The sequence below is a fragment of the Ambystoma mexicanum genome, chromosome 11, assembly GCF_040938575.1.
Source record: "Ambystoma mexicanum isolate Mex_15411 chromosome 11, UKY_AmexF1_1, whole genome shotgun sequence".
In the NCBI taxonomy this organism is placed as follows: domain Eukaryota; kingdom Metazoa; phylum Chordata; class Amphibia; order Caudata; family Ambystomatidae; genus Ambystoma; species Ambystoma mexicanum.
The window spans coordinates 83,817,768-83,829,786 of NC_090934.1; the positions used below are offsets into that span (position 1 = coordinate 83,817,768).

At 50.9% G+C, this 12,019-nt stretch overlaps 1 protein-coding gene across 15 annotated transcripts in view; it reads left to right on the plus strand.

The window, feature by feature from the left end:
* ZMYM4 (zinc finger MYM-type containing 4) overlaps positions 1-12,019 on the plus strand; it is a 1,943,772-nt gene that overhangs the window by 690,940 nt on the left and 1,240,813 nt on the right. The gene's annotated exons all lie outside the window — the stretch shown is intronic.

Sequence of the window (12,019 nt, forward strand, 5' to 3'; positions counted from 1 at the left end):
CTCTTCACAGAGGGGCAGCAATTCTCAGCGGTCCTTTCGAGGACAAGCCTGCGCCGCTCAAAACAATTTCGGCACGGGCAACTTCAACTCAGTGAACCTGCTGCAAGCCCCACTTACTACCCCCTGAGGGGTCAGAAGCGCGGAAAGAATAGAGGCAGAGGCTCCAATTCCAGAGGAGCGTCAACTTCGGGTCAGAAATGACGACCAAGTCCAGGTCCCCTCCCATGTCTCCCCGGTCGGGGGGCGATTAACATCTTTCCTCAAGGCATGGGAGGGGATAACTTCAGACCAGTGGGTCTTAAAGAAGGTCGCCCACGGTGACTGCGTGGAAATTGCCCGACCTCCACAGTTCAGACCGCCGAAACATCGACGCCTTTCACCGGAACATCTGCAGATCCTGATCCAAGAGGTGGAAGCGCTGCTGGGAAAGGATGCTATAGCAGCCGTCCAGATTCTTCAGGTAAACGAGGGTATCTATTCAGTGTAGTTCCTTGTACCCAAAAAGGATCTCACCATGCATCCTGTTCTAGACCTGCGCCCAGCGAACAAGTTCATAAAGCCCCAGAAGTTTCGCATGGTAACACTGAAAGAGGTGATCCCATTGCTAAAACAGGGGGACTTCATGACAACATTGGATATGAAAGATGCATACTTTCATATTTCAATGCTGCCAGCGTGCAGAAAATTCCTACGGTTCGTGATTCAGGACAAACACTACCAGTTCAAGGTACTCCCCTTCGGCATAGCCTCGGCGCCAAGGGTGTTTACCAAGGTCCTGGCAGTGGCACACCTGCGCAGACTTTCAGTTCCAGTTTACCCTACCTCGACGATTGGCTCATCACGGGGGACTCGTTCGACGTTTGTTTTTCAAACACCCAAAAAACAGTAGACCTACTGTTCAGCCTGGGATTTTCTATCAACGAAAAGAAATCCAGCTTAGTCCCCAGCCAAGTAAAAACAGTTCCTGGGGGCTCTAATTTGTACGGAAGACTGTCTAGTCTTCCCTTCCAGCGAGAGGGTTCAGAACATGCTCTCTCAGGTTCCTCAGTATGTAGCCAGTCGAGAGGTGACGGTACGCAAAGCTATGCGTTTGCTAGGGATGATGGCGTCATGCATATACTTGGTTCCCCACACGCGGCTGCGCATGCGTCCCATGCAAGAGTGGCTCAACAGCCAGTGGTGTCAGGCCAGCGGACCATGGGAAGATCTGTTAGTTGTCTCGTCAGCCCTCGTTCTCTCTCTGCAGTGGTGGTCGAGGGAGAACCTCTTGAAGGGGAAAAACTTCACCACCCTCGCAGTGGAAGCCACTCTCACGACAGACTCATCTCTCACGGGGTTGGGGGCTCACCTGCTTCAACAGACAGCGCACGGAGCGTGGTCCCCTCAGGTAGCGTCCAACCATATAAACCTACTGGAGCTACTAGCAGTGTTCAAAGCATTGAAAGCCTTTCAGGAGCAACTGCAAGGGAAGACCGTGCTGGTCCTAACCGACAGCAATGTATTACCTGAACAAGCAGGGGGCACTCACTCTCCAGGGCTATCCAAGCTGTCCCAAAACATTTGGATATGGGCTCTCAAACACAAGATGTTTCTGTTGTCCCAGCATGTTCCAGGGGAACTCAATCTTCTGGCAGACGTGCTCAGCAGAGATTTTCCTCTGCCAGGAGAGTACGAATGGCGACTGCACGAAGACATTGTATCCAACGTCTTCACAGAATGGGGGTTTCTAGAGATCGACCTGTTCGCTACTCAGGAGAACGCCCAATGCCAAGATTACGCCTCCAGGTACCCCCAGAACCGATCCAAGGGGTACGGTCTCTGGATAACTTGGTCGGGGAAATTTGTCTATGCTCCACCCCCCCTCCCCTTCTGAACAAGATAGTACACAAGATGCACCAGGAACCAGTCACCATGATTCTGGTGGCTCCCATGTGGGCCTTCCAACCTTGGTTTGCACCTGATGGAAATGTCCCTCTTCCCCACCAGTCAAGCTGCCCTGCCCGTACAACATGTCTCAGGACAGGGGGAAGACTCTGCACCCATGCCCACAAACTCTGAACTTAGCAGCCTGGCTCCTGAGGTCATAGAGTTTGGACATCTGCAACTCCCTCAAAGATGCATGGACATACTGAGGGAGGCAAGAAAGCCTAACACACGTTATTGCTATGCCAGCAAATGGAAATGTTTTTTCGAGGGGATTGGGTCCTCCGACGTATTCCATATCTATGACGGGTAATGTCCACAGCTGTGCTGCTTCAGAAAATCTTTGGCGTCTGCGTCCTACGTCGATGCGCCGTCCCAGAGGACGACCTCTGACGGCCGACGCCACCCGATGTGATAAGTAGGATGCACGACACCCATAGCCTCAGTTCCGTTTTTTCCGCGAATGTGTTCGCTTCGTGAATCTCGGTACGCCTCGACTCGTTGGAGTTTGCTGTTTTCCATTCTCGGTTCGTTGAACCTCTTCGGTTTGTTGTGAAGACCTGTTCGTGGCAATGTCTTCTTCGTCTTCAACCCTGCGTCCGGGCTTCATGAAATGCGGGGACTGTAGGTCCAAGATGTCGGTCACAGACTTGCACGACGCCTGCCTCTGGTGCCTCGGGGAGGCCCACGATACGGACGACTGTGTCGACTGCCAGTCGCTCACGGCAAAGGCCTTGCGGGAACGCAAGAAGAAGCTGTCGGTAGGCCGGGTGTCTAATCCCCGGAAGTCAAGGTATGCGGGGCTTTCGACGGATGACTCGAAGGGCGACTCACCGCGTCACCGTCGGAAGTCAAGTGGGTCTCCTTCCAGGAGTCGGTCTCGCCACTCCTCTGCCTCTTCGAGGCATTCCCGGAAGCGCCGGCATAGGTCGCCTTCCCCATCCTCTTCCGAGGACTCCGCCCATCGGCGGGTCGCTTATCCCCCCATGCAAGCGACACCAGAGGAATGGGCTACCTTCGGGAAGCAGATGCTAGCGATTCTTGAATCGCAGGGCACCGGTCCGTCCGCGCTTCCGAGTGGGGTCGGTCGGCACCGGTCGAGAGACACTGCTCGTACGCCTTCGGGCTCGGGTGGTCGGCACGGCTCGCAGGAGAGGTCCCGCTCGGACAAGGGTAGCCGTTCTCGCCATGCCCGTTAAAGGTCCCGGTCCTTGACGCGCTCGAGACCGCGTGATCCTGTGCCGTCTTGGAAGAAGACGTTGACGCCTGTGGCGCTGAGGTCGTCTATTTCTCTCGAGGCTCTGCCTCCGAGGGGGTCGTCGAGAGACCCGCTCGGAGCTCCGGCTTCGAGGCCTGTGTCGACGCCGCCGATGCTGGCGGCGCTGCAACTGACGTCGACACCGATTCGCTCGACGTCGACGCCTTTTCTGTCGACGCCGACTCGTTCGGCGCCCTCGACGCCTTTCGAGGCGGTGGTGTCGGAGGGGCCCGTGGCACAGGGTTTGCCCCTAGAAAGGATATGGCTAAGGTCAGGCACTGCTTTGTTCCGCAGAGGTCTTCCTCTCCCCGCCTGGAGTACATTTCAGAGGGTGATGAAGGCTCGGATGGCGGCTTGCTTCCGGTTACGGTTCCAGATGACCTTATCTCGGGCCATAGCCAGTTTGATGATCTGCGGCAGTCGCTGCATGATGCCAGCCTAATGGACACCTCTCCGGAAGTGGAGTTTTGTAGGCCGGAGCCTGGCACTCATACCGATTCTTCATATCGGGACCTTATGTCTCAGGTCACCGAGTACTTGGGTTGGTCAGCTCCCCCAGGGGAGTTTGTTCAGGATGATCTCACGGACATCCTTGATCTCGGTCCTTCCACTGACCCGGTTTTGCCTTTTCATATGGCTCTGCAGAGAAGGGTGGCGGCGGCTTGTACTGCTCCGGAGAGTCTCCCGGCAGTGGGCAAGTCTTTGACGCAAAAATACTGTCCAGCCAATAGCGACCACTGCTACTTGTCCAGGCACCCCACTCCGGAGAGTTTGGTGGTGCAGGCGGCTACGGCCCCGGCAAAGCAGGCGTCGTATCCTACCATCCCTCCGGATAGGGACGACAAACTTTTGACGGCTGGGCGAAGAAAGTGTTTTCTTCAGGGGGTATGGCGCTTCAGGCGGCCAACTCCATATGTACCTTGTCTCGTTTCACACACACTCTGTGGAGCTGTGTTGCATTAGCGGCTGAACATATTCCCGAAGGGGACGAACGGGATGGTTTCCTTGCAATGGTTGAGGATGGCAAGGATGCCATCTGTGAGGCCGTTCAGTCGGGTCTGGACTTGGCAGATTGTGTCAGCCGGTCCATGGCGGTGAGCACCGTAATGCGCAGGTTTGCGTAGTTGCGGAAGTCTGGGTTCGCTCCTGATGTGCAGTCCCGGCTCCTCAACATGCCCTTTGATGGTGAACATCTTTTTGGCAGCAAGGCTGACGAGAGCCTTGAGGTTGCAGACCTCCAAAGCTGCAGCGAAGTCGTTGGGAGCTGCAGTTCGCCATCCTCCGCCTTTTCGTCCTAAGGGACAGCAATGGAGGGGTGGTTCCTTTCGCTATTACTCGTCCTTCAGTAAAGCGAGGGGAGCTAGCAGTCAAAGAGGCCATCGTAAGAGTGCCAGAGGTGGAAACAAAGGTACTCGAGGTGCCAAGGCCGCTCGGGCAGTTGCCTCTTTGCCCTCAGGCAACGCAGCAGCCGCTACCACTCAGTCATGAGGCCAGATCCCATGGTTCGCCGGTTGGGGGAAGGCTGGCGCAGCATCTAGTAAAGTGGCAAGCCATTACTTCGGATGTGTGGGTTCTGGAGATCATAACCCACGGCTACTGTCTTCCTTTTCGGCAGAGGCCTCACGACAATCCACCAGGGAACCTCTCTTTGAAGAGTCCGGATCCGCTCCTTGCGCAGGAAATTCAAGCCCTGCTGGAGAAAGGCGCCATAGAACTGATGCCTGTAGCGGAGAGGAACAAGGGATGGTATTCCCCTTATTTTTTGATTTCAAAGAAAGACTGGGGTTTGAGACCCATCATGGACTTGCGCGGTTTGAACAAACTCCTTGGGAAGGACAAGTTCAAGATGGTGACTTTCTCAAGTCCTCCAAGCCCTTCAACTTCAGGACTGGTTGGTGTCTCTCGACCTTAAGGATGCTTACTTCCATGTGCCGATCCATCCCAAGCACAAGAAGTACCTGAGGTTTGCGGTTGGTGACTTGCACTTTCAGTTTCGGGTCCTGCCGTTCGGATTGACCTCCGCCCCGAGGGTTTTCACCAAACTCGTGGTGGTGGTGGTGGCAGCGCATCTCAGGAAAGTGGGGATTCACATCTACCCCTACCTGGACGATTGGTTGATCAGGGGGAGCTCTCCCGAGCAAGTCCTGGATCATCTGTCCGTCACCTGCCACTCCCTTCACCGGCTGGGCTTCTCCCTCAATTTAAAGAAGTCACATTTGACACCAACGCAGCGGCTCCAGTACATCGGAGCAGTGCTCGACACGTCCCTGGGGCAGTGTTTTCCTCCTCAGGTGAGGGCTCTTCACATTCAGCAGATGGTGCACAAGTTTCAGCTTGCCCAGAATCTCTCAGCATCCGAATTCTTGAGACTGCTCGGCCTCATGGCATCCTGCATTCTTCTGGTGCCAGAGGCTCGTCTGCGGATGAGATCTTTGCAGTGGGCACTCGAGCTCCAGTGGTCTCAGTCCTCTGGCAGGTTGTCGGACCCTGTTCAGGTGCCCCCCTCGGTAGCCCGGGACCTTCTGTGGTGGGCCGTCGAGGGCCATCTGATGAAGGGGGCCCCATTATGGCTGCCCTGGCAGAGGTGACGATCGTGACGGACGCATCCCTCACGGGATGGGGAGCTCATGCCAACGAGTTGACAGTCGGTGGTCGTTGGTCTCGTTCGGAGTCCAGACTCCATATCAATCTGTTGGAGCTGAGGGCCGTCGGGCTAGCCCTGAAGGCTTTTCTGCCGACTGTGCGCGGAAAAGATATCCTGATTCTAACGGACAGCACGGTGGCCATGCACTACCTCAACAGAAAAGGGGGGGGGGGCAGGGTCACTTCCGCTGTGCAGGGAGGCGATGCAGCTCGAGTTCTGGGCCATCCAGCGGGAAGTTTCGATCTCGGCTGTTCATCTGGCCGGAGACTACAACGAGACGGCGGATGCTCTGAGCTGGCAGAGCACGATCTCTCACAAGTGGGAGCTGGCTCAAGAGATTCTCCTGGAGATCTTCGCCCTTTGGGGGACCCCTCCAGTGGATCTCTTCGCCTCCAGTGTCAATCGGAAGTTCGAAAGGTTTTGCTCGCGGGAATTTCCTCCAAAAGGAACCTTAGGAGACGCGTTCGTGGTGGAGTGGTCATTCCCACTGCTGTACGCGTTTCCTCCAGTCCCGTCATCCCGCAAGTGCTGCGGAGGTTACGGAGGTTTGGTTCCCGGATGATCCTCATTGCTCCGGCGTGGGCCTGGAGGACGTGGTACCTGGACCTTCTCGACTTGTCCATCTGCCCTCCACGTCGTCTTCCCTACCGAGACGATCTGCTCTCACGGGAGGGGGGTCAGGTTCTCCATCCAGAGGTCAGATCCCTCAACCTTCACGCTTGTCTTCTGAAAGGTTTAGGTATAAGGATTGGGACCTCCCTGAAGACGTGATGGAGGTGTTGCTCTCGGTCAGGCGGCCGGCAACAAAGTCTCTGTACCGTTGCCGTTGGAGAAAGTTCTGCGACTGGTGCAGAGTTAAGAATGTGGATCCTTTTTGTTTGTGACATTCCCATGGTTCTGTCTTTTTTGCTTTCTTTGGCCCACAGGGGCTTGCAAGTGGGGACCATTAAAGGTTACCTGCCGGCGCTGTCCATATTTAAGCGCTCGTCTGAGGAGTGTTCCTATTTTAAGATTCCTTTAATTTCGCAGTTTTTGAAAGGGCTCACTAATGTGTTCCCTCCATCACCTTTTCTGGTGCCAGGTTGGTATTTGAACCTTGTTTTTAAGTTTCTTATGGGTGCCCCGTTTGAGCATTTACATTCTTGCCCTTTGAGGCTGTTGACTCTGGAAACTGAGTTTTTGGTTGCGGTTACTTCCGCTCGCAGAGTGAGTGAGTTACAGGCACTTTCAGTTAAGCCACCCTTCACTGTGTTTCATAAGGATAGGGTTGTCCTTCAAGTTCGTCCTTCTTTTCTTCCGAAGGTGGTTTCGGAATTTCATTTGAGCCAGAAGTTTGTTCTTATGGCGTTCTATCCTCCTCCACATTCTGGTAAGGAAGAGGAGAGGCTCCATAGGCTTGATCCTCGGAGAGCGTTGAGCTTTTATATTTCGCGCATTTCCCTGGTCAGAGTGGACGATCAACTTTTCATTGGTTACGCTGGAAAGCGTTTGCGACAAGCTGTGACGAAACACTGTCTCGTTGGATTATTTTAGCTATCTCCGAGTGTTACCGCTTGGCGGGTAAGGACCCTCCGGCTGGCTTGCGGGCCCATTCTACCAGGGGAGTGGCTGCGTCTACTGCCCTGCAGAGGGGAGTTCCTATTCGTCACATCTGTGATGCAGCCACCTGGGCTTCAGTACATACTCTTGTACGTCTTTACTCCCTCGATTCCATCAGAGGGCAAGATCTGGCCTTTGGCAAGGCAGTTCTCTATTACGCAATTTGATTGGGCATGCTAAATTTGTATTCTAAATTCTTTCCCACCTCCTTGCTTGGTACTGCTTTGAGAGTCTGTCATAGATACGGAATACGTCGGAGGACCCAATCCCCTCGAAGAACAAGTTACTTTCTTACCTGGTAACGTTCTTTCGATGGGATGGTCCGACGACGTATTCCATATCTTTCCTTACCTGCCTTCCCCGCTGCAGAATTTCTTTTGCGATTGCAGCTTGCGTTCCGCAAGGCCTTGTGTGTCTGACTGGCAGAAAACTGGTGGCACACGTTCTGGGAAAAAACTAAAACTGAAGCTATGGGCGTTGTGCGTCCTACTTATCTCATCGGGTGACGTCGGAGGAGGTCCTCGGGGACGGATCATCGACGCAGACGCCAAAGATTTTCCGAAGCAGCACAGCTGTGGACATTACCTGTCATAGATATGGAATACGTCGTCAGACCATCCCATCGAAAGAACCTTACCAGGTAAGAAAGTAACTTGTTTGTCATCTGGTGCAGTTCCAAAGGCATCAATCCCACCGATTGCTCGCCTTCACACAGTGTTATATCTAACCCATCTGTTGGACTCTGGGTTAGTCTACAATTCCTTAAAGGTTCACCTAGCGGCGTTGTCAGCCTACACCACGTCACAGCAGAAGGTGTCGTGGTGGAAAATACCTGTGAATAAAGCCTTTATGGAAGGGGTTAAAAGAATGTATCCCCTCATCACTCACCCAGCACCTGGGTGGGATCTAAATGTGGTCTTAACTAGGCTCATGGGACCCCCTTTTGAGCCTATGCATATAGCTAGTCTGAAAGACCTGATTTACAAGACAGCCTGTCTAGTAGCTATCACTTCTATCAGAAGAGTTGGCGAACTACAGGCCCTCTCGGATTTGGACCCCTTTGTTACAGTCCACAAAGATAAGGTAGTTCTGCGCACACATCCCAGATTTGCGCCGAAATTTATTTTGAAATTCTATGTGAACCAGTCAATCGAACAACCCACGTTCTTCCAGAGACCTTCTAACATGGCCGAAAGAAGCCTTCACACACTAGATGTGCGCAGGGTAGTCATGTTCTACATGGATAGAACTAAACCACTGAGGAAAACGAAACAATTCTTTGTTTCAGTGGCAGCTGGTAGAGAAGGGGATCCTGTCTCTAAATCAGCAATATCAAGGTGGATTGTCAAATGCATCACACTGTTTCTCTCTTGCAGAGAGAACTGCCCTTCAAGCCTGGAGCACATTCTACTCGAGGCACTGGGGCATCCATATCATTCATTGCAAATGTTCCCCTAGAGTCCATTTGCAAAGCGGCAACCTGGAGTTCTGTACACACCTTTACAAAACACTATTGCCTAGACACTCATTCTAGGTCTGATTCTCAGGTGGGACAAGCAGTACTAAGACATCTTTTTTTCTACTGTTCCTTCTCACAACCCACCTCCAACTCTGGTTACTGCTCGCTAGTCTATGTACAGCATGTGATTCTAAGCAGATTAACAAGCATCAGAAGACATGCATTACTTACCGTAAAAGCTTTTCTGATGATTGTATCTGCTTAGATTCACATGCGCCCTCCCTGCCTCGCCGCTCTGGGTGGAAGGAACATAGACTTCTTACTACTTTCTTTCTTAATGTACTCACTATAGCCTTGGGCTCCCTCATGGCTGAAAAAATACAATCGGAGGGACCTCGGCGCGTGAGGGTTTTTGGGTACTACACACATCACGATAGGGATAGTGTTTCAGACACGCCTATGCCGACGTCCCCTTTCGGTCCCTGAAAGACCAGATGCAATACTCCACGGTTACCACTGGATGTCGGACCATATGCACAGCATGTGAATCTAAGCAGATGCAATCATCGGAAATGCTTTTACGGTAAGTAATGCATGTCTTATTATGGAGTATTGTGCGATTGTATCACCTGCTTGTTTCATTTTTTAGTGTGTTTAAGGCCTAGAATACATCTTTTTATGCATGCCTGCTTGAAATATGTTGTGCTTCACTGTCTGGGCTCAATGTGGACCCCTGGTCCTGCTTGCAGTCTCCTGAGAGTACTTTGACTGCTCTCCGCGTGTAACTTGATTGGGTTTTGGCTTATGTGGCGGGTCAGAAGGGCACGCACTCTTATTGGACATTTCTGAAAAACTGTTAATGCCTACCTTTCCCTAATTTTATGGAGTTTCCCTACGTAACAACCAGTGACTGTCGTAAAAAATGTCATATGCCTCAAACCAACCCCAACTGACCCTACCAATATATTCACTAAGAACAGGAAAATGTATCCCTTCTCCTGGGTTCTTGCTCCTTCCAAAGTTATTCAAATAGTTCTATGTCACTTCTTTGATTAGTTCACACAGTTCTTTTAGTACTTCTTTACTCTTTTTGTTCCTCTTAAGTGGTTTTGTCAACAAGTGGTTCATTTTTAGTGTACTGATGTCTCTTCTTTTGTTCTATTTCTTGTTTACTTTCTTCTGTTTACAAAAGTTATTCTTCCCTGTTCCCAGGGTAGGTTTATCCAAGCTTTCTGAGATTTTATTTTTTTATTTTTCTTTCTCTTACAATTTCCTTCCCTTGGATAGTGATGCTTTCCTTGTGTTGACTGGGACGAGTATGATGACTGTTATAATGATTATCGTCCAACACTTAGTTTTTTGGTCTACACTGTCTTTACTTACATGAAAAGGTAGCTGGGGGCCGTTTCGTAGAGGCATTGATATGTAATGGTGATTTTGAATTTGAATCTTTCTCTGACGGGGAGCCACTATGCCTTTTTTCTTGCTGTGGAGACATGGTCATGTTCGTTGATGCCAAGGGCAGCTTTTAGGTGTTCTGTATTGTTTACAGCTTGTTTAGGTCTTTCTCAGAGGTTCCCCCAAGGAGCGCATTACAGTAGTCCAGCTTGGAACTGATGATAGCACAAGCAATTTTGAGGCAATTATCGGTGGATACGAATGGTCTGCTGAACTGATGGGTTTTGTTTAACTTCTGACCTTGCATTCCCGATCTCTTCCTTCCTGATGGCTTTTCAGCATCTCTGTTATCCGTTAGTTGCATAAGACAACCAATGTGATATAATGGCTTGCACCCATGGCAAAGCCAATACTATAATTACCCAAGCCTACTCCCTAAAACCAATGTAAAGTGACATAATCACAGTAAGGCACACATGGTTTGCTTGATGAGCAGGACCCCATGATTTGGGAGCCATAAAATGGTTGCAGTGGTAGTGGAACTTCACTAGAAGTCCTTCTGACCACCAAAAATAGGTCAATGACTGTCTTGAGTCCTTGTCCCACAGAGGGTACTTCATCTCTGTTAATCATGTCGCCAGGCAAGTGCTGGCTTTTTTTGCCTGGGTAAGAAGTCCAAATGGTGGAATAGGAATCCATTTCAACTGGATATGGTTTTTGTTTTGCTTTTTGAAATTTTTTTAACAAAATGATGTTGGTCTTGAAAAGTGGGTTGCATGACTAGCCCTGTGTCCCTCTTTTGTTTGTGAGGGGAAGTAGACCTCTTTGCCCGCTGCATGTCTCTATCCCAAAATTAGGGACTATTGAACCATTTGACGGGCAGGTGCCTGTCTGGGATTGCGTGGATTCATTCCTTTGCTTGAGAACCCTTTTGTGTGCATGTGTCCTGTGGCCGGGTGGATGAAGCAGGGAACGTAATGGTCTGTCGCTGGCTGCCTTCCTTGGTTAAATTTATGCTTGTTTAGTGGTTGGGCACCATTTTCACTCACTGCCTCTCAAGGGAGGTTAAAGCAGACCACCTCATTTCCTCAACCTGGTCTACTGCTTGAACTTGCCATTTGCTTTCCTGGAAGGCCTCACACTCGATTAAGGGCTGCAACTCTGTTCCAGCATCTTTTGCTCCAAGAAATCCGGTGAAGTCTCAATGTGTACTTGCCACTAGCCATGTGAGAGTGATAATTGACTCTTAAGATGAAAAAAAGCCACCTCGCTATCTTGTGCAATTTCCTGATAACCGCTGTAGAGATGCGATAATAGGACTGCGGCTGAATCTGTTACCCTCTGGTGAGATTTTGGATAGTAGACCGCAGACTAGATGGATCAGAAGTGCTTGTGAGCTGTGCAATCTGTGTTACCCAAACTCTGTACCACATCTTGAAGTGTGCTGGAACTAGAGCTCTAGATTTCTGGAGCGATGGAGCTAGCTTGACCGCAGGGACTTTAGGCATCGCCTATCCTCGGAGCATGACCTCTTTCTATCCTTGGAACTTTATAACTTACTTAAAATCTTGAAACTATATGAAGACCAGCCCTGGGGATTGGTGGGATGAAAATGGACATTTTGAAAATGTTGTAAAAACTTTGAAAGAATTACATAATGTACTACTCCTCTGTTTGTGAAATATTCCTGTACCTTTAAGAGGAAGGTGAAATCATTTTATTATTTTGAATTCTTTTA